The sequence below is a fragment of the Macrobrachium nipponense genome, chromosome 8, assembly GCF_015104395.2.
Source record: "Macrobrachium nipponense isolate FS-2020 chromosome 8, ASM1510439v2, whole genome shotgun sequence".
NCBI classification, from domain to species: domain Eukaryota; kingdom Metazoa; phylum Arthropoda; class Malacostraca; order Decapoda; family Palaemonidae; genus Macrobrachium; species Macrobrachium nipponense.
In genome coordinates this window covers 53,409,298-53,431,885 of record NC_087203.1, presented here as the reverse complement: position 1 = coordinate 53,431,885, position 22,588 = coordinate 53,409,298, and the positions used below count along the sequence as shown (strand labels likewise).

At 45.5% G+C, this 22,588-nt stretch overlaps 1 protein-coding gene across 1 annotated transcript in view; it reads right to left on the bottom strand.

Annotated features, from left to right (window-relative positions):
• LOC135222783 (myeloid differentiation primary response protein MyD88-like) overlaps positions 1-21,044 on the bottom strand; it is a 467,144-nt gene extending 446,100 nt beyond the window's left edge. The window contains exon 1 of the mRNA XM_064261052.1: positions 20,765-21,044. The gene's annotated coding sequence lies outside the window, so the exon portion shown is untranslated. The remainder of the gene's footprint in view (positions 1-20,764) is intronic.
• Between the last annotated feature and the right edge of the window lie 1,544 nt (positions 21,045-22,588).

Below are 22,588 nucleotides of genomic sequence, written 5' to 3'. Positions count from 1 at the left end.
AAACCACGGAATCTCCTTTGAAACCTACCCTTCCTTCTAGGGCATGAATCTCACTAACCCTTTTAGCGGATGCTAGAGCCATGAGAAATAGAGCTTTCCTCGTAAGATCTTTGAAGGAGGCTAAATGTGGTGGCTCAAACCTAGAGGACCTCGGGAAATGAAGAACCACGTCCAGATTCCAACTTGGAACTTCGTTCGAAGTTTTTCTTGGAAGTTTCGAAAGATCTTAATAGATCATGCAGATCTCTTGTTATTCGAAAGATCTAAGTTCCTATGTCTGAACACAGCAGCCAGCATGCTCCGGTATCCTTTGATAGTAGATACTGCCAAACCGCATTTTTCTCTGAGGAAAACTAGGAAATCTGCTATCTGAGTCACAGAGGTACTGGAAGAGGAAAACTTCTGGTTCCTGCACCACCGGCGAAAGACGTCCCACTTCGACTGGTAGACTTTAAGGTCGAAGGTCTTCTAGCTGAGGCGATAGCCTTAGCAGCTTTTGTCGAAAAACCCTTCGCTCTGACAAGACTTTTGACAGTCGAAAGCCAGTCAGATTGAGAGCGGGGAGGTTTCTGTGATACCTGTCGAAGTGGGGCTGTTTGAGCAAATCTCGTCTTTGTGGAAGTGCTCTTGGAAAGGAAAGTCCACCACCATTCCAGTACCTTTGTGAACCAATCTTGGGCGGGCCAGAACGGAGCTACTAGCGTCATTCTTGTCATCTCCGAGATAGCAAATTTCTTGAGGGTTTGTCCCAGTACTTTGAAGGGGGGAAAGGCGTAGACATCTAGACCTGTCCAATCTAGGAGAAACGCATCCACTGATCTGCTCTGGGTCTGAGATCGGGGAGCAGTAAAGTTCGATCCTTGCGTTCCTTGCTGTTGCAAAGAGGGTCGATGTGAGGTCTGCCCCATCTTCTCCACAGGCCTTGGCATACCTCTGAGTGGAGGGTCCACTCGGAAGGCAGGAGTTGATTCTTCCTGCTCAGGAGATCGGCCCTGACGTTCCTTTCTCCCTGTACGAATCTGTTGAGAAGACTGATCTTCCTTGTTTGAGACCACAGCAGAAGATCCCTTGCTGTTTCGTACAGGGAGAAGGAGTGTGTCCCCCCTGTTTTTTTTTATGTACACCAAGGCTGTTGTGTTGTCCGAATTGACCTGCACTACTGCCTTTCGGACGTGGGGCTCTGAAGGCTTTCAAACTAGCCATCCAGTCTTGCCATCAACTCTTTGTTGTTGATGTGCCAGGACACCTGATCCCCCTTCCAGGTGCCTGACACTCCTCTTGTCCCGAGCGTCGCTCCCCAACCTGCTTCCGACGCGTCGGAAAACAACACATGGTGGGGTTCGGCATGTAAAGAGACATTCCTTCCACAAAACGAAGTGGGTTGTTCCACCACCGAAGGTGGCTCTCTTGATTCCCCTTGAGATCTTGAAGGACAACCAGATCTAAGGAGAGACGCCTCCAGTTCTGGTATAGGAAGAACTTGTAGAGGCCTGAGATGCAACCTTCCTAGAGAAACAAATTGCTTCCAACGAGGAGAGTGTCCCCCAGCAGACTCATCCACTCCCTCGCTGTGCATGCATCTTTCCTAGGAAGGTCGTATTTTCTCGTAGCAACGAGCTATCCTCTATGCGACGGAAAAGCCCGAAAAAGCCAGAGAAGCTATCCGAATCCCCAGATAGATCCGCTCTGACTGAGGATTAATTGAGACTTCTGGAAGTTCACCAGAAGTCCCAGAGAACTTGCCAATGTAAGGGTCTTTTGAAGGTCCTCCAGACATCTTTCTTGAGACTCTGCTCTGATTAGCCAGTGTCGAGATAAAGCGACACCCTCACTCCCTCCAAAATGTAGCCACTGCGCCACGTTTTTCATCAACCCCGTGAAAACTTGGGTGCAGTCGACAGGCCGAAGCACAAGGCCTTGAATTGGAAGATGTTTCCTCCCATCATGAATCGTAGATACTTCCGTGAAGAAGGATGGATCGGCACATGAAAGTAAGCGTCCTGAAGGTCTAGAGAAACACCATCCAGTCCCCCTGGACGAAAGAGCCGCTAACACTGAGGAAGTTGTCTCCATGGCGAACTTCCTCTTTTCCACAAAGACGTTCAGGGCGCTTACATCCAAACCGGTCTCCATCCTCCTGAGTTCTTCGGAACTAGGAATATCTGTTGTAAAAAAAAAAACCCGCAGAGCGGGATCTTCACTAGTTCTATAGCCTCCTTCTCTAGCATGAGATCTACTGCTAGAGAAAGGGCTTGATTCATGATGGGGTCCTTGTACTTGGCCACCAACTCCCTCGGAGTTGTCGTCAATGGTGGTCTTGACGAGAAGGGAATGAGGTATCCTTTGCTGACAATCGATAGGGACCAATTGTCTGCCCCTTTGTGGGCCCAGACGTCGGCAAATTTCAGTAGTCTGGCACCCACTGATGTCTGGAGTCCTAAATCGCTATTTCTTCCCTCTGACTGACCTAGAGAAGGTTTTACCTCTCTTAAAAGGTCTAGTTCCTCTGGTTGAAGAACCTCTGACAGCGGGTCCTCCTCGAAAGGGCTCCTGCCTCAGAGGAGTCTCTTTCTTGGCCTTGGGTTGGAAGACAGAGCGAGGTTTCCTGGCGCCTGGGCTAACGTGTCCTGAGTAGCCTTAGCTGAAAGGGCACTCGAGACATCCTGAATAATTTTCTTGGGGACAGAAGAGGAGGAGAGTTGAGCATACATAAGAGAGGCCCTTTGTGCATGTGAAACTGCCTTAGTTAGAAACGAACAGTAGACTGACCGCTTCTTAATAACTCCAGCTCCAAACAGTGAGGAGGCTTCACTCGAGCCGTCTCTCACTGCCTTGTCCATGCAAGTGAGGACGCAGTTAAGATCTTCAGGAGACAGTGAATCCGGGGTCTGGGTCTTATTAGCCAGAACTCCTAAAGACCAATCAAGGAAGTTGAAAACTTCCAGGACTCGGAACATTCCCTTCAGTAGGTGGTCAAGTTCGTTCATCCCCCACGTAGTCTTGGCGGACGACAGGAGGCGGATCGACGAGCAGAATCCACCAATGAAAAGAAGTTCGAGTCCGCAGAAGAAGGAGAGCGAGGCCTAAAGGTTCGCCCGATTCGTACCAGAATCCCAATCTGCCAGTCAGTTTAGACGGAGGGAAAGAAAAAACAGTCTTCCCTTTCTCTTCCTTAGAAAGGAGCCATTCCCCAAAACCTCTAAGCGCCTTCTTCATGGAAACAGTAGGTTTCATCCTTACACAAGACGAAACCTTCGAAGTGGAGAATAAAGAAAGAGGAGGAGGAGGAGCCACAGGAGAAAGGATATCTCCGAACTCTTGCAGGAGCAAATCTGTTAACCTCTTATAGGAGGAAACAGAGGAGTCTTTTGGTCCTTCTTCTTCTGAGGGATCCTGTTCTCCTGAGCTGAAGAACCCTCATGATCCTTAGAGGCGCGACTATCCTTATAAAAGTCTCTAGAGGAAGTAAGACGTTTACGTCTTGGAGACAAAGCTTCAGAAACGTGCCTACTTGCAAAATCCTTCTTGTCTGGAGGAGAGCGTTTCGAGATTCTTGGAGCCTAACAGGAGTAAGGCGGCTGTCAGGAGCAGAGCGCCGTGTTTGAAGAAAAACTTCTATCAGGCTCTTGGCGCCTATCCAAAGGAGAGCGGCTACCAGGTGAACAGCGCCTGCCATATACGAGAAGCGGCTACCAGGCTCTTGGCGCCTGAACCGAGGAGAGAGGATCTCTGGCGACGAGCGCCTACTAGGTGAGCGCCTACAAGGGGGAGAAGCCCGCCCTGCTAGGATCTCGGCGCCTGACTCGAGGAGAGTGAAAGTCAGAAGAGCGCCTGCCAGGAGAAACGCGCCTAACAAGCTCTTGACGCCTGTCCAGCGAAGAAGACGCCTGTCCGATTTAGGGCGCTTGTCAACAGAAGAGTGGAGGCGAGACGAGAAGCGGCAACGAGGCGAGTAGCGCCTACTAGGCTCTTGGTGTCTATCAAGGGGAGCGATCCTGTCTCGAAGAGCGTCTGTAGGGCGAAGATTCTCCTACGAGCAGTCTGCTCCTTGTCCGAAGGAGAAACAAAGACATCCTGTCTGTCAGGCGAATGGCGCTTGGACGCAGATGGGATCTTGTCCGAAGCAGAAACGTCTCCTGCGAGACTCCGAACGCACAGGTGGAAGCGGGCCGCTTCCGTCGAATAGCGAGAGTCAGGGATGAGGGGAGCCTGGACTTCTTTAACAGGAAGCGAGACGTCCTTCCTACGACGAGACGACACGCAAAGAGAGCCAGCCAGAGCCGAAATCTGCGCCTGAAGGTTAGCCAACACCCTTGCAGGAGAATTCACAAACTCTTGAACAGGTGACGAGGCTCGATCTCTGCTCGGGGAACGATACTCCAGAGATCTCTTACGTTTCTTCGCTTCCACCTCAGGCTCTTCCGAAAAAACTTCAGGGCTGGATGGACGGGCGCAGGGAGCGTTCCAAGCTCTCTTCGAAGGGCGCAAGGCTTCCGAAGAGCTCCATCCTCGTTTAGGAGAAGGCGAAGGCGAAGACGAGAAAGCATTGGCGCAACTATTTCTCTCTTGGAGCGATCCAATGTAGCCTGGGAACGATCAACAGGAGCTACCGAGGGGGACGCCTGACCAGTGGGGATGCTCCCTAACCTTCCTGCGGCTTTCGACTTTCCTCCTCCACTGGGACTGGGAGTCTGGAAGAGGTCTAGGCCTGGAAGCATTAGGGAGCCGATCAGACGCACCCTCCACTGCACTGGGTTCACTGCACAAATCACTATTGGAATCACTCATTACCTTCTAAATGTTTAATTTTCATCTCCATACTGCGAATGGTGGCTTTCATGGAGGCCACTTCCGAAGGCGCATCTTCGGCTTCGGTGCAGGGAGCAGGAGCTGAAACTGACAAAGGAGCTACTTCTAAAATAGGATTATCTATATCCAACTCGCTAATATGAGATCTACTACTGCTCCTAGAAGAAGCTTTCCTAACTTTATCCTTTTCAAGCTTCCTCAAGTAGGAAGACAAAGACTTCCATTCATCCTCATTCAGCTTTTCACATTCATTACAAGGATTATTAAAGGTGCATTCATTCCCTCTACACTTCAAACATACTGTGTGAGGGTCTACCGCAGCTTTCGGTAGCCTCACCTTACACTCAGTCATACAACAAACTCTAAACATAGCAGTTTTCTTAGTATCAACATCAGACATCATGTCGTTTAGGAGAAGGCGAAAAATCCAAAGAAAAGTCAAATAACTGTCCACAAATCGCGAATGCCAGGCCAAAAGATCGGGTACTTCACCAAAAGTCCGTAGAAACAATCCAGGGCGAAAACGAGAAAAGAATCCAACTGTCAAGAGGTACCGACAACAGGTGTGGTCGACACCGACAACAGAAAAAATCTGGCAAGAAAGGTATGTTGGTTCTTACACCCGCTTCCCAGCGGCGGGTAAGGTAGATCACCTGACCTACCTGTCGCGTTTGCCGCAAGTTTTGAATTCTGTCGTGACGTCAGAGACGTAAGCTAAGTATATGTCTGACAGGAAAGTTCATGTACAAAACGGGGCATTTAGTGAGCGAGTGAAAGGTAGGGATATTAAATGTTACAGGCATGGACAGGTAAGGCACATAGCTAGTGGATGTCGGGGTACCCGTGTGAACGAGGTTTGCGGTAATTGTGGAAAGAGTGGGCATTATGCTAGGATGTGTAAGGAACAAAGAAGGAAATGTTTTGAATGTGGAATGGAAGGTCATGTGGCGAGTGTGTGTAGGTGAAAGAAGGTGAGTTAGGCTGGGAATTCAGGAAACTAGGTGTTAAGGGGATTCAGTTGGGTGGGTCCTCTAGTGTGCGACAGTATGTTTGGGAGAATACGATGAGTGAGTGGTTGAGGGTTAATAAGTGTGCTAAGTGTCAGTGAGCAAATGCATCTGGAAGATTGGCAGTTAGTGTTGGTTGAGTGTGGAAGAAAGAGGAAGAAGGTAAGGAAAGGGAATGAAAAGGAGAAACGTGAGCTGCATGATAGAGGGGAAGTGTTAGGGTAAAAAGGGTGGATAAGGCATGTAATACGGATGACTTTGAGGGGAGGAATGATACTTATAGTGTGTGTGGGTTTGAACTGTCAGGGTTTAGTGAGATTTCAGCAGGAAGGGAATCAGGTAGTAAGGAGGTGGTTGGCAGTATGAATGAGTCTCTTCAGGAGTTTGGCAGGAGTGTAAATGAGTTTAGTGATTTGGTGGCAGATTACAAGAGATATTAGGACAAGAGTTAGAAGGGGTATATGAGATAGTGAATGGGATTTGGGAGGATAGTAGTGAGGCAGATGGTAATGGGAGTCTGGAAGTGGTCTAGAAGTGGATGGCAGTGTAACTGAGAATGTGTATGAGGGTCCTCAAACAAGATCCAGGGGGCCTGCGTCCGAGCATCCGTGGGTGTTGCGGAATGCTATTTAGTGTGGGTGTTGCGATGTAAGGAAACATCAAATGTAATGGGAGAGGAAATATGGAGGAGTTATGAGAGAGAGAGAGAGAGAGAGAGAGAGAGAGAGAGAGAGAGAGAGAGAGAGAGAGAGAGAGAGAGAGAGAGAGAGAGAGAGAGCATAATTGGTGGATAGATATGGAGCGTTAATGAGATGAGAGAGAGAGCGAGAGAGAGAGAGAGAGAGAGAGAGAGAGCATAATTGGTGGATAGATGATTAACGATTGAACCGACTGTAGTGAGTTCTGGGTTGTCTGCTGATGCAGTTGGAGTTAGTCGTTGGAGTTCAGAGTTTTGATTCAGTCTTCAGGCAGAACCCGTGCCGGCAGCAGTCTATGAAGGCATTGATAGTCAGTTAAGTTGTGTTATAGATTTGTTGTTTAGTTGTTAAGTTTGAAATTGTTTGTTTTTGAGTTGTTATGCTTGTGCTGTTGGATTTGTTGTGCTTATGAGTTCCTGTTGAGTTGTATGTGAGTTGTGGTTGAGTTGTTGAGGGTTGTTGTTGGTGACCTGTTGTGATTTCTTGGTGTTGTTAGTGGGTGTGTTGGTTGTTGTGCTGCGGTTGCTTTTTTTGTGTTAGTGATTGTTTGTGCAGTGGTCTTTTATTGTGGTTGTATTCCTTGCTTGTTTGGTGTGTTGTTGAGTTGTGGTTGTGTTCCTTGTTTGTTGTTGTGTTGTGGTCCTTGGGTGTTGTATTATTGTTGTGCTGTGGTCATTGGTGGTTGTGTTGTGGTCATTGGTTGTGTTGTGGTCATTGGTTGTTGTGTTGTGGTCATTGGTTGTGTTGTGGTCATTGGTTGTTGTGTTGCTGTTGTGTTGTGGTCATTGGTTGTTGGGTTGTGGTTCTTGGTTGTTGGTGGTGTCTCAGCGACCTCGACCAACAGACAGCACAGTATAGCCCTAAGTCTCTGGAGTTGGGTGAGTACGTGTTTGTGTTTTTTTTTTGTTCTGTGTGTAAGTAGGTCAATTGTCCTGCGTGTATTCTGTAGTGTACAGAGGAAAGTGTGACTGAGGGTGAGTTTGGCAACTGGATTGGTTAAGTTTATGGAGGGGGAGGGGGGGACGGATTTTGCCCGCTTGTTTTTTGGGTTTGTGATCTAGCCACAAACTAAACTTACAAAACCTTCCACTGACGCGAGGGTCCCAAGGAGGCTCATCCACAATGGACGTACTAGGAACTCTTTGACTGTTGAGAGACATGATTCTATCCTCTTCGGGGAGAGAAGAGCCGGAAAAGCTAGACTGTCTAGAATCATCCCTAAGTAGGGAATCCTGTGTCGGAGACCATTGTAACTTCTCGATGTTTATCTGAATTCCCATTTGTTGAGTCAGGTTCAATGTCATTTGCAAGTCCTTCACACACTGATGACTGGATTCTGACCTCAGAAGCCAGTCGTCTAAGTAAAATGCCACATTTATTCTCATTAGCTGCAGCCAAATTCCTAGAGGAGTGAGAATTCGAGTGAATACTTGGGGAGCTGTAGATAGTCCAAAGCAAAGGGCTGTGAACTGGAACACCCTCTTTTTCAAGATGAACCTCAGAAATTTCTTAAGATTCCTGATACACGGGGACATGAAAGTATGTCCTTCATGTTGAGAGACACCATCCAGTCGTTCGGTTGAAGGGCTGACATCACTGACCGACTGGTTTCCATCCGAAACTTCGTCTTTTGAAGGAAGAAAGACATTCAACACGCTCATGTCTAATACAGGTCTCCAGGCCCCCAAATGCTTTGGGGATTACGAAGAGTCTGTTGTAAAAGCCAGGGGAGTTCTTGTCCATTACTTCTTTGATGACTTTCTTCTTGATGAGCACTTCTACTTCTTTGGCTAATGCCAAATCTTTCCCTGATCCCTTTGAATACGCTGTCAAGCAGATGGGTACATGGGACAGCGGAGGGTCTTGCACAAATAGGATAGCGTAACCTTCTCTCAGAACCTGAACTATCCACTGTTCTGCTCCTCTCCAACTCCATTCCTCCCAAAATAAATGGAGTCACGCTCCTACAGGTGCGTGAAGGACCTGCCATCACTTGTCAGATCGCTTGAAGGGAGGCTTTCTAGTGGACTTGGCTGGGGGGTGTAAATTGGTTCTTGGTCTATTCTGCCACCTGGTCTTGCTGCCTCATAAGGGGTGCTTCTGCAAAGAAGAAGCCTTAGCTCCTATGACAGGGGGATCCCAGGGTGTCTAGTTGACTGCGTCAATAGATCGTTTGTCGACTTTTTCTCTATGTCTGACAATACTTGAAGAATTGTCTGCTCTAGGAACTGGTGGGATTTGCACAAAGGCGAGAACATCAAAGCCGATTACTAGTTCGTCTTAACTCCCCTGGAAGCGAAAAAACATCACAGCTCTCACTTCTTGAGGATCCCCATCGTGAAGGGTACAGCCAGCTCCCCCGAACCATCTCTCACTGCTTTGTCCATGCAGGACAAAACATTAAACCAGTCCAACGAAAACTCTTCTAGGGACTGACACTCTTCAATCTTCCTGGCCAGAGCAGCGATGGTCCATTCAAGAAAACTAAAAACCTCTATCACCTTAAATACAATGCATATCAGGTGATCGAAATCAGGCGAAGAGAATCTGATCTTAGCAGCCAAAAAAGACACTCTCTTGTTTGCATCTACTGGTTCGGAGAAGTCCCCTTGAGAGAAGGCAGACACTCCCAAGGAAGGAACTTCTCCTATTGCGTAGAACTTGTATGCCTTATTTTGCAACTTCGAAGGGGGGCAGGCGAAAGAGGCCTTGCCGAAATCCCGTTTCTTTGCCAGCCAGTTCCTCACTGGACGACTGGTTTTTGCGCTCAGCAACCAATCCAGTGGTCCGAAGTTTGAATCCCAGCTCAGCCAACGAAGAATCAGAGGAATTTATTTCTGGTGATAGAAATTCATTTCTCGATTTAGTATGGTTTGGATCCCACAATAAGCTGTAGGTCCTGTTGCTAGGTGACCAACTGGTTCCTAGCCACGTAAATATATCTAATCCTTCGGGCCAGCCCTAGGAGAGCTGTTAATCAGCTCAGTGGTCTGGTAAAACTAAGATATACTTAACTTTCTTTGCCCGCCATTTGTCTGCTTCCTTGAAAGCTCTCTTTGCCGACTGAGACAGGACCAGCTTCGGCAATCCTGTACATGGCGCTTTTCTGTCCTTTACAAACATCGACTTAGGCGACGAAGGAGACGCTACTCAAAACAATCTGGGTATGTTACCAGAAGGTACGTTAACAGACTGGAATAAACAGATGAAGATTTCAACTCCTCTGTATCTTCGTTCTCCGAAAGATCTGACTAAGCCCAATCTTCCTCTACTTGAGGGGTTGTCGCTTTCTTTAGAAAAACCAATAATTCCTGAAGCTGTTGCTTGAAAGGACCCAACTGAACATCATCTCCTTGCGTACAAGTCTTCTCTACTTCCTAGTTGAAGTTGAATGGCTCTTCTTTAAAGACAAGCAGATAGTAGGCAAAGAGCTACAAGCCATGAGAGGCGAGCAAGTCAAAACTCCTTTCGACACAACATTAGGAGAGCCGATAGCGAGAAAATGTGTCTGTTTCTCAACGTGTAAGCTCCTGTCTCCAGACGGAGAAACGTTCGCTGATGACTGATAAGGCTCCTGAAAATATAGAGCAGGTGCAAAACTGCAGGATGGCTGGGTCCACTGCTCTCTCGACTTCACAGGGGGAGGCATACCATCCGCAAAAGCAGCACGTCTTTGCAACGGGCGTGACACTGAACCACTCAAACTTGTCGCCTTTTATCTGGCGACGGAAAAGGCGACAGCACATCCGAGTCAGACAACAACTCACTCACTTCAACGCCTTTCCAGTGGCATTTAGTCGACGACCGTGAGTCGACAGGTTCGACTGAGTAGACGACTACCCATGGGCAAACCCCTCCAGTCTCCCTTCGATCTCCGGTGTTTTCTCCCAGGTGCGGGGGAGAGGGACAGTGACCTTCGCCTAGGAGAACTGGGGGGAAGGGTAGCCGCCTCCTCAGACACAGCACCGACACGTTGCACAACACTGCACTTATCACTCGCACCTTTCTCCATGAAAGTGCGGAAGGACAAACCTAAATCCATGATGGATGTAGCTAAAATATCAAACTTTTTGTCCATTTTGGACTCTAATACGGCATTGGTGTTTGGATTGAAAGCTAGGGGTACCTGGACAGGAGTCATAGGTAAAGAAATAGGAGGGCTATCAATCGGAGAGATATTAGATAAAAGAGGTGCAGAAAAAACAGATTTCTTTGTCTCTAAAGCCAAAGGAGTTGATTCAATACTAGGTTTATTACCTGCTCTAATGGCTGCATTCCTCTTTCTATCCTTCTCCATTTCATCTAAATGAGTTGAAAAAATCTTCCACCCTGCTCATCTAAATCTTGACATTCGGTATATGTTAAGTCCCTACTATAAAGCTGCCCCCTTCATTTAATACACCTCGTGTGAGGATCGTAATAAAACTTAGGCATTCTAGTTTTGCAGCCATTGCTGCAAAACCTAACAGATGACGAACTAGAGTCCGACATGAGAAGCTAATTCCTAGATGACTGGAAGCTAACAAAACAGCTTATCGGCAAAAAACAACCAAGAAATTGTACATCACGAACCAAAGTAAATCCAATATGGCGATGATAATTGACTGCAAACAAAAAACCCACAGGTGTTACTCCATGAGCGGCAGAAAACGAATTGACGGTAGTTAGCTCAGCAGTACCAGAGAGCCCCGAAAGTGGGCGGGACCTATATCACCTACATGAACGATAACAGCGCCGTTGGCGCCAGGAAATTTTAATTTTCGACTGCCAGGTAAGAAAGCTTACAGCTATGTAATTATTTGGTAAGTCACTTATGTTATTACAACAACAATTATAACTTATAATAAGAAATAACAAAGAAAAATCCCACAGGGATTGAAAGAAAACAGCAGTAAACAGTCAGGCAGAGAGCAGTGAAGAACACTTCTATCCGCAACAACGGCCGAAAGAAAATTGGAATTTTCACATCCGGTCGAAGGGACTACTAACGACCAGACCAGTAGTTAACTACCTAACCACCTTGTTAAAGAATTCAGTGGCCATGTCCAGGTTACGCCTTAGTAATTCCTATAGTAAAGGACTGAGGGTTTTTATATCACATAGGAACAAATGTAAAATAGCTGCCCCTCCCATAACATTTGTATGGACCAGTATTTCCTTTAGAATATTTCTTTGGTTTCATAATACTTTCATATCCATTATATGATCCTCTGTTTTCATGGGTTCACTAAGTATTGCACATTATTTTTTGGTACCCACCCAGTACAGCTAAACTACTTGCAGTTTTATATCAGTTAACTACAAGTTCCAGTCCATTAAAATGATATTGTTATGATACAATAAAGTTTGTTCATACTTACCTGGCAGATATATATATAGCTGTATTCTCCGAAGTCCGACAGAATTTCAAAACTCCCGGCAAACGCAGTGGTCGGCCAGGTGGTTAGTACCCATTCCCGCCGTGGGAGGCGGGTGTCAGGAAACCATTCCCATTTTCTATTCAGATTTTTTAATGTCATTGTCCCCGAGGGGAGGCTGGGCGGGTACTTGATTATTATTATATCTGCCCAAGTAAGTTATGATTAACTTTATTGTATCATAACAATATCATTTTGTTCATGACACTTACCTGTCAGATATATATATAGCTGATTCCCACCATTGGAGGTGGGGAGGAACATAATAAAAGGATTTGGGAAACATTTCACATGCAGATTGATAGACATCTTGGTTCCTTACCTGTTAGCGTAGCTGACTTCGTGATTACTGTCACCCAAGTCTGCTTTTGCTTTACTAGAGTTCTCCAGCAAGGACATGACCTGGTATAGCTGGTGAGATCTAGATGATCTGACAACTTGGGCGTGACCACAATGTGTCTAGACCATATTGACCATACTTTAAGGGCAGCGAAGCAAAGAAAAAACCACCACTGATCTAGCCTAGCAAAGTTAGTCCCCAAAACTTTTAAGGCTAAAATAAAGGGAAGTCCGCCTCTAGCGGTCGACCCTACAACCAAAAAACCAACAACCATAAAATAAAAGCACACCTATCCATTTTCTAAAGGATAGGATTCGTGCCACTTCCCGTACCCAAAACTGAATCTGCTGATATGTATGGTCCAAGCGAAAAGCAGTTCTCATATGTCACTTTCACATCCCTGAGGTAGTGTGAAGCGAACACAGAGTTGCTTCGCCAAAATGTGGTGCTCAACAATATCGCTGAGCGCCATATCTTCTGAAATGCCATCGAAGTTGCGACAGCTCTAACTTCATGAGCATTGACTTTCAGAATTTTAAGATCACTATCTGGGCAGGACGAATGGGCCTCCCTGATGGTGCTTCTCAAGAAGAACGCTAAGGCGTTCTTAGACATAGGTAAATCAGGTCTTTTCACAGAACACCAAAGATTGTCCGATTGACCTCTAATTTGTTTTGTTCTATCCAGATAGAATTTTAGAGCTCTGACAGGACACAGGACTCTTTCTGGCTCTCGACCAACAATCCCTGCTAATCCCTTGATATCAAAGTTCTTAGGCCAGGGATTGGAAGGATTTTCGTTTTTAGCTAAAAAGGAAGGACTCAGGGAACAGACTGCATTGTGTCCCCTAAATCCAACATTTTTGCTAATTGCTTGAATCTCACTCACCCTCTTCGCAGTGGCTAGGGTGGTTAGAAAGAGGGCCTTCTTCGTTAAATCTTTCAGCGAAGCCTCGTGCAAAGGTTCAAAGGGACTTGCCATTAAAGATTTTAGAACTATGTTTCCAAATTCCCACGAAGGTGTTTTTTAACCTGTGGAACCTTTGATGTTTCGAAGGATCTCAGAAGATCCCTATCATTCGTCAAATCTAGGCCTCTATGACGGAAGACTGTTGACAGCATACTCTTGTATCCTCTAATTGTTGATACTGCCAGCTTGTCTACATTCCTAAGATGTAACAGGAAATCGGCGATTTGGCTCACAGAGGTCTTGGAGGAGGAAATGCCCTCTTTCCTACACCATCTTCTAAAAACAGCCCACTTAGACTGGTAGACAGATTGAGAGGAAGCTCTTCTCGCGGTGGCGATAGCTTTTGCCACCGCTCCTGAAAACCCTCTCGCTCTTGCCAGTTTCTTGATAGTCTGAATGCAGTCAGACTCAGAGCGAACGGGTTTTGGTGATATCTCTCGAAGTGGGGCTGTTTGAGAAGATCGGGTCTTACTGGTAGGATTCTTGGGAAGTCCACTAGTAGGGACATGACCTCTGTGAACCACTCGCTTGCTGGCCAGAATGGTGCGACCAGTGTCATCCTTGTTCCTTCCGACGCTGCTAACTTCCTTGTTACTTCTCCCAGAAGTTTGAACGGGGGAAAGGCGTATACATCCATCCCCGTCCAGTCCCAAAGCATTGCGTCTAATGCTACTGCTTCCGGGTCGATGATCGGTGAACAGTAAAGAGGCAGTCTCTTCGTTTTCGAAGTCGCGAAGAGGTCCACTATTGGTCGTCCCCATAGTCTCCATAACTGTTGGCAGACTTCTATGTGCAGAGTCCATTCTGTTGAAATCAATTGATTTCGACGGCTTAAAATGTCTGCTCTGACGTTCTGGACCCCTGAAACAAATCTTGTCAGGAGAGTTATGTTCCTCTCTTCTGACCATAACAGGATTTCTCTCGCTATCTTGTAGAGAGAACGAGAGTGTGTCCCCCCGTTTCTTGATATAAGAAAGGGCCGTGGTGCTGTCCGCGTTGATCTGGACAACTCGGCCTATGACTCGTTCTTGAAAGGCTAGAAGTGCTAAGCGAATTGCCTCTAACTCCTTGAGGTTGATGTGCCAAGGCTTCTGTTCTTTTCTCCAGAGGCCTGACACTTCCTCCTTTCCCAGAGTTGCTCCCCAGCCTGTCATAGACGCGTCTGTAAATAACACTAGGTCGGGGCTCTGAAGACAGAGGGACACTCCTTTCGACATCTTGGTGGGATCGAGCCACCATTCTAGGTGTTTCTTGACCAACGGGGATATTCTCAAATTCTCCTCTAAGTTTTGTCTGTCCTGCCAATTTTCTGTTAGAAAAAACTGTAGGGGCCTGAGATGTAGTCTCCCTAGAGAAACAAACTTCTCCAGCGAAGAAATGGTCCCCAGCAGACTCATCCATTCCTTTGCCGAGCATGTTTCCTTCTCCAGGAAGGCTGACACTTTTTCTAAGCCTTTCCGCTGACGTTCTAGCGACGGAAAAGCCCGAAAAGCCACTGAATCCATCTGAATCCCCAGATAAACGATGGACTGTGTTGGGGTCAGATGGGACTTCTCGTAATTGATCAGGAGGCCTAAAGATTTCGCCAACAGTAACGTAGTCTGAAGGTCCTCCAGACACCTTGCTCTCGATGACGACCGTATGAGCCAGTCGTCCAGGTAAAGGGAGACTCGTATCTTCGAGAGGTGAAGCCACTTTGCCACGTTCCGCATGAGAAAAGTGAAAATCATGGGAGCTGTGCTCAGTCCGAAGCATAGAGCTCTGAACTGGAAGACCTGTCCTCTTAAAATGAACCTGAGAAACTTCCTGGACTGGGGATGGATGGGGACATGGAAGTAAGCGTCTTGGAGATCTAATGACACCATCCAATCCCCTGGTCTCAAGGCCCCTAGGACCGATTGTGATGTTTCCATTTTGAAGCTTTCTTTCTTTACGAAAAGGTTCAGACTGCTGACATCTAGGACAGGCCTCCATCCCCCAGACTGCTTCGGAACCAGGAATAACCTGTTGTAGAAGCCTGGGGAATCTGTCAAGAGCACTCGTTCTACGGCTCTTTTCTCGATCATTTGATCTAATAAATCGAGTAGAATCTGTTGCTTCTGCGGCTGATAAGCTGGTGACAGGAGGCATGGAGAGAAAGGGAATTTTGTATCCCTTCTCTATAATCTTGAGGGACCAGGTGTCCGTCCCCCTTGCTCTCCAAGCCTCTGCGAAGAGAGAAAGTCTCCCTCCCACCGGTGCCTGAAGGGCAAGGTTGTCACTTCTTTCCCCTTTGCTTTGCGGGGGTTCTGCCTCTAGCAAAGCCCCTTCCTCGTGTAGCAGCTCTTGATGGTGCTCTGCCACGAAAGGGCTTAAAATTCTTCTTTGGTACCTGAGCTACTCGAGAAGATGATTGCGTCGCAGGAAGTCTAGATGATTGAGACAGCAAATCCTGTGTCGCTTTCTCTTTCAGGTTCACAGATAAATCCTTTACCATATTTTCAGAGAGGGAAGAAAAGGGGGCGAATAATAACTCCGCTTTCTGCGTAGGGGAAACTGCTTTAGCAGTAAAACTGCAGAAAAGCGCTCGTTTCTTTAATATTCCCGTAGTAAAGTGGGCAGCTAACTCATCCGAGCCATCCCTTACTGCTTTGTCCATGCATGACAGGACGCTCGATAACTCTTCTAATGACAATGATTCTGGGCTCTTAGCTTGCAGACCTAAAGCTCCCAAGCACCAATCTAGGAAGTTGAATACTTCCAACGTCCTGTACAGTCCTTTTAGATGGTGATCTATTTCCGGCATAGTCCATGAAACCTTAGCCGAGGACAGGTAAGATCTTCTCGGTGCTTCGACCAGGTTTGAGAAGTCACCTTGCGCAGACGACGGAAGTCTCAACCCTGTTTCTTCTCCGGTCTCATACCATATACCGGCTCTCCCGTTTAGCTTAGCTGGAGGAAGCGCAAAGGACGTCTTTCCTTTCGTCTTCCTTGATTCCATCCAATCATTCATGCTCTTCAACGCTCTTTTAGTAGAAAGCGAAGCAGCCATCCTAACAAAACCCGGAGCTTTTCTCGTCTTGGATGAGGATAGTTGCGATGGCGGAGAGAGAGGACTGGTGCTTGGAAGTTTTCCGAAAACAATTCCTTCAGTAAGCGCGTTAACGTGCTATAATCCGTAGACGCTTCTGAAGGCTCTTCCTCTTCTGCAGGATGCGTATCGTTAGAAGACTCTCCTTGATCTTGACGGTCCGAAGTTTCTTTAGCTAAACAAGAAGCGGTTCTCCTTTGAGGCTCTGTTCGTAAGGGGGAGTTTCTATCCGCTGAAGGAATAGACGAGACAATGCGCGAATGATCCGCCGTTGTCTTTGAAAACTTCAGACTCTCTTGTAAAGCCTTGTCTTTCGAAGTCATTAAAGGCAAAGGTTCTTCAAAAGCCTCTTTGCGGTATTCCTGTCGATCTTCTCTCAGAATCCCGAATAGTCGGGTGTCTATCGTCATCGCGAGCGCCCTTGCTAAGGGAGCGAGACTTAGGACTCACAGGAAGTCGCGCGTCTGCCAATGAAAGCTTCCGATCCCGCTGGACTCTAATGTCTATAAGACGCTTATCCATCAAAGAAGCGTCCTGAAGTGGGACGTGCTCTAATGGACGTCGAGCGTCTTTCAAACTTCGCTTAGGACGCTTAACCTGTATCGGGGCGTCCTCTCGAGCGTCCTGGTGAGTCTTACGATCTCTCTTAACGCGTTGCGAGTTCTCATATTCTAAAGCACGAGCCTTTCGTCGATATTCATACAGTACTCTTTCTTGAGGAGTAAGATCAGACACATAATCTAAACGTTGCTCTCTTTGAATCCTAGAGCCTTCTGGAACGTCCTGATACTTTTGGCGTTGGTAGGCTCTCTCATGATAGAAGCGTCGAGTTGATGCAGAAGTCCGTCGAACGTCGACACGAGGCTTCTCTTGCTCGTTCTCAACCTCCTGACAAAAGCGAGGGCCGCTTGTGCGACATCTAACGCTTCTGTCCCCATCGCCACTTCTGGACACTCTCTCTCCGGAAACACTTGCGTGTTCTCGGTTGAGTCTGAAGGATCCAGAAGAAGACGACGCAGGAGAGGCTAAAGAACGAGGCGAAGCCGACAAAGGTTGTTTCGATCTTTTAACAGGAAGCCAAAGATCCTTTCTACGCCGATGAGGCTCTCTTCTCCCTTGCGAAGAAAGCCGACAATCGTTGACGCAATTGCCTACGAGTTTCATTAGACGGTGAAGTTCCACGTTCAGGAGAAGGACTCATCATATGCGAAGAAGGGCGAATTGGAGCCCTCTTCTTCCTTTGAACTCTAAGACGATGATAGTTCTCAAAAGCGTCCTCATCAGAAGACGTCCTGCCTCTCTTCTTAGGCGTCAATTCTTCGAAGTGTTCGGGTGATGATGAAAGAACAGGACGAGAAGTAGGACGTGAAGCGTCCACTTCCTTAAAAACCTCTCCTAAGAGGACGAAAAAGACGCTGGCCGCCTGTGCGACACCTAGTGTCAAACTCGTTCTCCTCGTGAGAGGCCCTCTGCGAGCTCCATCCCCGGTCAGGAGAGGACGCCTCAGAGGACGAAAAGCACTCCTTCAATATCCGTGCTCGATCACACGCTTCGGCAGCCTGGGAAGCGTCCACAGGATCTGCTGAAGGGACGCCAGACCGGTGGGAATTTCCCATAGCCCTCCTTCAGTTTTCGACATGCCCATTCCCTGAGTCCTGGGAGTCCGACAGAGGTCTATTCCTAGAGGCACTATGGGACCGATCTGACGCCCCCTCCACTACACTAGGGGCATTAATGTTTCCACTACACTTCACTGTGGTCTTCAATGCACTCACTTTCGATTCTAGTGCACGAATCGACTCCATGATGGAAGAAAGGGCAATACCTTCTGAAGCAATAACTTCATTGCCCGAAGGCAAATACACAGGGTTAGATGTAACAACCTCTACAGGAAGGTTAGAATGCGAATTACTACCCTTACTCTTCACAGAAGCACTTCTGGAGGAAGATCTTCTGATTCTATCCCTTTCAAGCTTACGAACATACGAATCATAAGTCTTCCATTCATTTTCGGTCAACCTTTCACACTCTTTACACCATCATTCATCAAACAAATATGATCTCTACATTTCGTGCATACTGTATGAGGATCCACGGAAGCTTTCGGTAGCCTCACCTTACACTCTAGCACAGTACACACTCTAAAAACTAGTTGCAGAGATCCAGACATATTAGAGAAATCCAAAACCAAATTCAAAGACAAACCACAATCGCGTATGCCAATCCACCGAGCAAGTTTCAAAAAACCAAGAGACAATCAAATACTCAAGTGAACAAAGAGTTTTCCAAAATCCTAGGCGGAGGTCTGTAAACAGCTGTTTACCGACCGGCGACAGAGAAAAATCTGAATAGAAAATGGGAATGGTTCCTGACACCCGCCTCCCAGCGGCGGGAATGGGTACTAACCACCTGGCCGACCACTGCGTTTGCCGGGAGTTTTGAAATTCTGTCAGACTTCGGAGAATACAGCTATATATATATCTGACAGGTAAGTGTCATGAACAAATGTCTCTTTCAATCTTAAAGTAGTCGCATTTTCCCCGTTAAATGTGATGAGAGGTCTGTAATTAACGTTATTTCAGTTTATATTATTGCAGTAATTACATCAAATTATTTGCAATATTCTGTCATTACAGATTTTTCATTGAGGATGTTGTTGGGTGTCTGCCTCGCCCTTAAGAGCCAATGAAAGGAAGACTTGTATGTTAACTATTTAAAGTAAGTGCTTTTGTGATTTAGTCATTGTTCAAACCTTATTCTTGGGGATTGCGGTGTTTTATAATTTTCTATTTTTGGTTCAGTATTGTTGAATTTTGTGTATTTTGTAAATATGTATTTGGTTCGCGCCGTTACCTTCGACAAAAGTTATGGCAAGCTGCTCTTAGTGATGTCATTGTACCAACCCCGTCCCCATTACACTGCATCAATCACAGAACTTGTCAAGTGTGCAACCAACCTTGGTGGTAATTCTAAGTGATGTCTCGATCCTGCTTTTACCTTGGAAATTGATTTTTCCTACAGATTTTGTGCTTTTAATGTAGAAGTAGCCTTTGTCACTTAACTGTTATTTACGCCTCAGGACTCTCTACCTAACATTCCCCCACCTACCTCTCTTTACCAACTCGTACCTTGTACACGCACCGCCCAGAGTGCCCGACCTCATTTCGGCTTCTCCCTTCCGTGGAATATACGGCTCCCCGAGGGTTTGCGTATCCCTCGGCCTCGGCAAGAATACAAACGTGGCTGCTTTGTTTATGTTTGTTCTCCCACATCCAAAACTGCACATTCCCAAAGTCCCCCATCATTGTTGGGTAGAGATAGGAGGTAAAGGTAAGTCTAGGTAATAACTCTGCGTCAGGTACCTATTTCTTTGGAGATTACAGTTTCCTATAGCATTTGGGTTGCTTGTTAAGAATTTGCTATTATTTTTGGGGGGTTGACTGTAATCAACACCAGGGGTTGTGATAAACACAGCAAAATAGGCTACATTTAACATCCCAGTCCCTAGTGGCTGTCATATTCACGGGAAAATTCCTTGCAATCTGTGCGGAGTTATTCCCTAGAATTACCGAGGTATTAAATAACAGGTGACAGCCAAAAGCTAACCATTTCTTTATCAAAAGCACTTAATCTGTGGGAAAAATCAATTTCCAAGGTAAAAGCAGGAGTGCCATATCTAATTACTTAGGATTATCACCTCCTAAATTTTATTGTTGGTGGTGCATTTATAGCCAAGGTCACAAAAGATATGAGCTGAGAATCACTACTTCCACACGAGTCACAACTACCTATGTTGCGCTTTGGGACTGATACTAAGTAATCGGTAGTAATGATTATTGGCATGTTACCTAACCTATAACACTGTATTTTGCCAAATGCTTCAGTTATCTTCAAGACAGAAGTGGGCATATACCTAGCTACTAGCGAAACAGTAGGCTCACCCAAGTCTCATAGGCTATGTACTAGTATCCTACCTACGTATTACCTAGCTACAATAACAATAAGCACTTGTAAAAGTAACCTAGGCTACTAGCTAGCCTAGTACTTAGTAGCTAATAGGTATGGGGCTCATTGAAACCGAATGATTTTGTTCAATTACAAACATAGCATAGATAGGTAAGTACTACTAGGCTATACCTAGGCTAGTAATGGAAACGAGTGGCAACTTCTCTTTCAAGGGTAATCCAAAATCAAAGCAGACTGGGCTACTCTTCATGACTCGTCAAAAACTAGGCTAAGTTAGGCAAGATACAATTATCAAGGTTGGCCTGGACAACGGAGGCTACCTACTACTTATCTCTCCAGTGAGACTAGGCCTAGTCTAATGTTCTCAATTATTTTTTCTAATATACTAGTAGGCTACTAATAGGTAATAGGCTAACAATATAAACAAAAAACCCTGTCGAAGCATAACCGTTAGATACAACCTATGGAAAGAACCAACGGGGTCTCACCACGTAAATTCGGTGACACTTAGATCGGTCCTCGTCGACAGCAACCTGTTGGATTGTTTTTGACCGACCGACCAATGTTTGGCCTTGGTGGAAGTTCTGTCTGTTTGTCTGTCGGCCTTCGGGGGAAGGACGTAAAGTTCTTATCGCGTAGACTTTCTTTACTTTTAGGGCGTTACCTTCTTCTTTATTTTAATAGGAGACCTGGCTTCTTTTACTGTAAAAAATCAACTCGAGAAAATGAAGGCAAATAAAGCACCAGGCCCCAGAAGGAATGAAGTCAATTCTGTTCAAACTACTCTTACAAAGTACCAACCTTCAAAAAGAATTGGCAGAATGTTTAAACAGCATACTGAAGGACAGGAAAACGCAGAGAATCTGGTTTAAGTAAAAAAAAAAAAACAACTCTTACGCCCAAGAAACAAAACCCCACAGTCAAAGGTCTAAGCCCAATTGCTCTAACAAATGCATCATATAAAATTTTCTTGGGGATCCTGAAAACCAAAATAGAAAAGTATGTTAGAAATGTAGGAAAAATGAATGAACTGCAATCAGGCTTTACCACACATAGGAGGGGAATCGATAATTTATATCTTTTACAATACTGCACACAAGAAACGTACAGAAGAAAGGACCCATTATTTGTAGTATCAATAGACTTCCAAAAAGCATTTGACTCAGTTAATAGAAAAAAGCTAATTGAGGTCATGCTGAAATATAGGCTGCATGCAGAAGTAATAAATGCAGTTACAAAGACAAGCCCATGCCTTAACATATAGAACAAAAAGAGCTAAATGTAACTAATGGAATAAGACAGGGATGCAATGATAGTAGAAAAATTAGAAAATACAACAGCAGGTTTTAGAAATGAGGTAGTAAGGATAGTGACACTATTATATGCAGATGATGGATTAATACTAGGGCACACACTAAAAGAAATAACAAAAGCAATAAAAACCCTTATGGATATAGCGAGTGAATGTGGCCTAAACACAAACAAGGACAAGAGTATTATACTAATATATAACGACTGGTATAGTATCGATGGTGTGGAAAATATAAAGCACATAGAAGGAATAAAAATAGTTAAGCATATTAAATACCTAGGAGTGACAATCAACAACATGAAAGACTGCTTCAGAGAACAGATAAAAAGGGCCCAAATTAAAGCAAAGCAGTCATCAATAAAAGCCGTAGCAGAGTAAAAATAAGAAAATTGTACTGGAAAGGATTAGCGATGCCATCATTCATGTATGCCATGGAAGTCATGAAACTTGACAAGAAAACTATAAATGAATTTCAGAAGATAGACAATCAAGTATATAGAGCAATTTTGAAAGCGCCAAGTTTCACAGCAAGTTGTGCGTTAAGATCTGAAATAGGGCCTTCTTCCTGTCACTCAAGAGATATCAAGAATAAACTATTCTACCTGAAACATACACTGAAGAGAGGTGGAAATAGGCTCCTATATGAGATAACCATGGATCAGTATGAAAAAAAACTGGATAATGCAAATAAAAGAATATATGAAAGAACTAAATATAAATTTAAGCAAAATTGAAGCAGTTAAAGACAAACAGTTAAGAGAAAACAATTGGGACAGAAAAGCATGACAGAAAGAAATGAATGAAAAGTCAACGTTAAGAAATGCATAAGAGAAGAAATCTGGTATAACACTGATAAAACAATGCTGATCAGTAGGGCAAGACTGGGTACACTAGGATTAAATAATAGAAATAGGATAAAAGGAGAAGATACATAATGTTTATGGTTTTATGCAGCAACCATATCAAGAAAATAAAGAGGAATTAGTGGCAAATATACTAT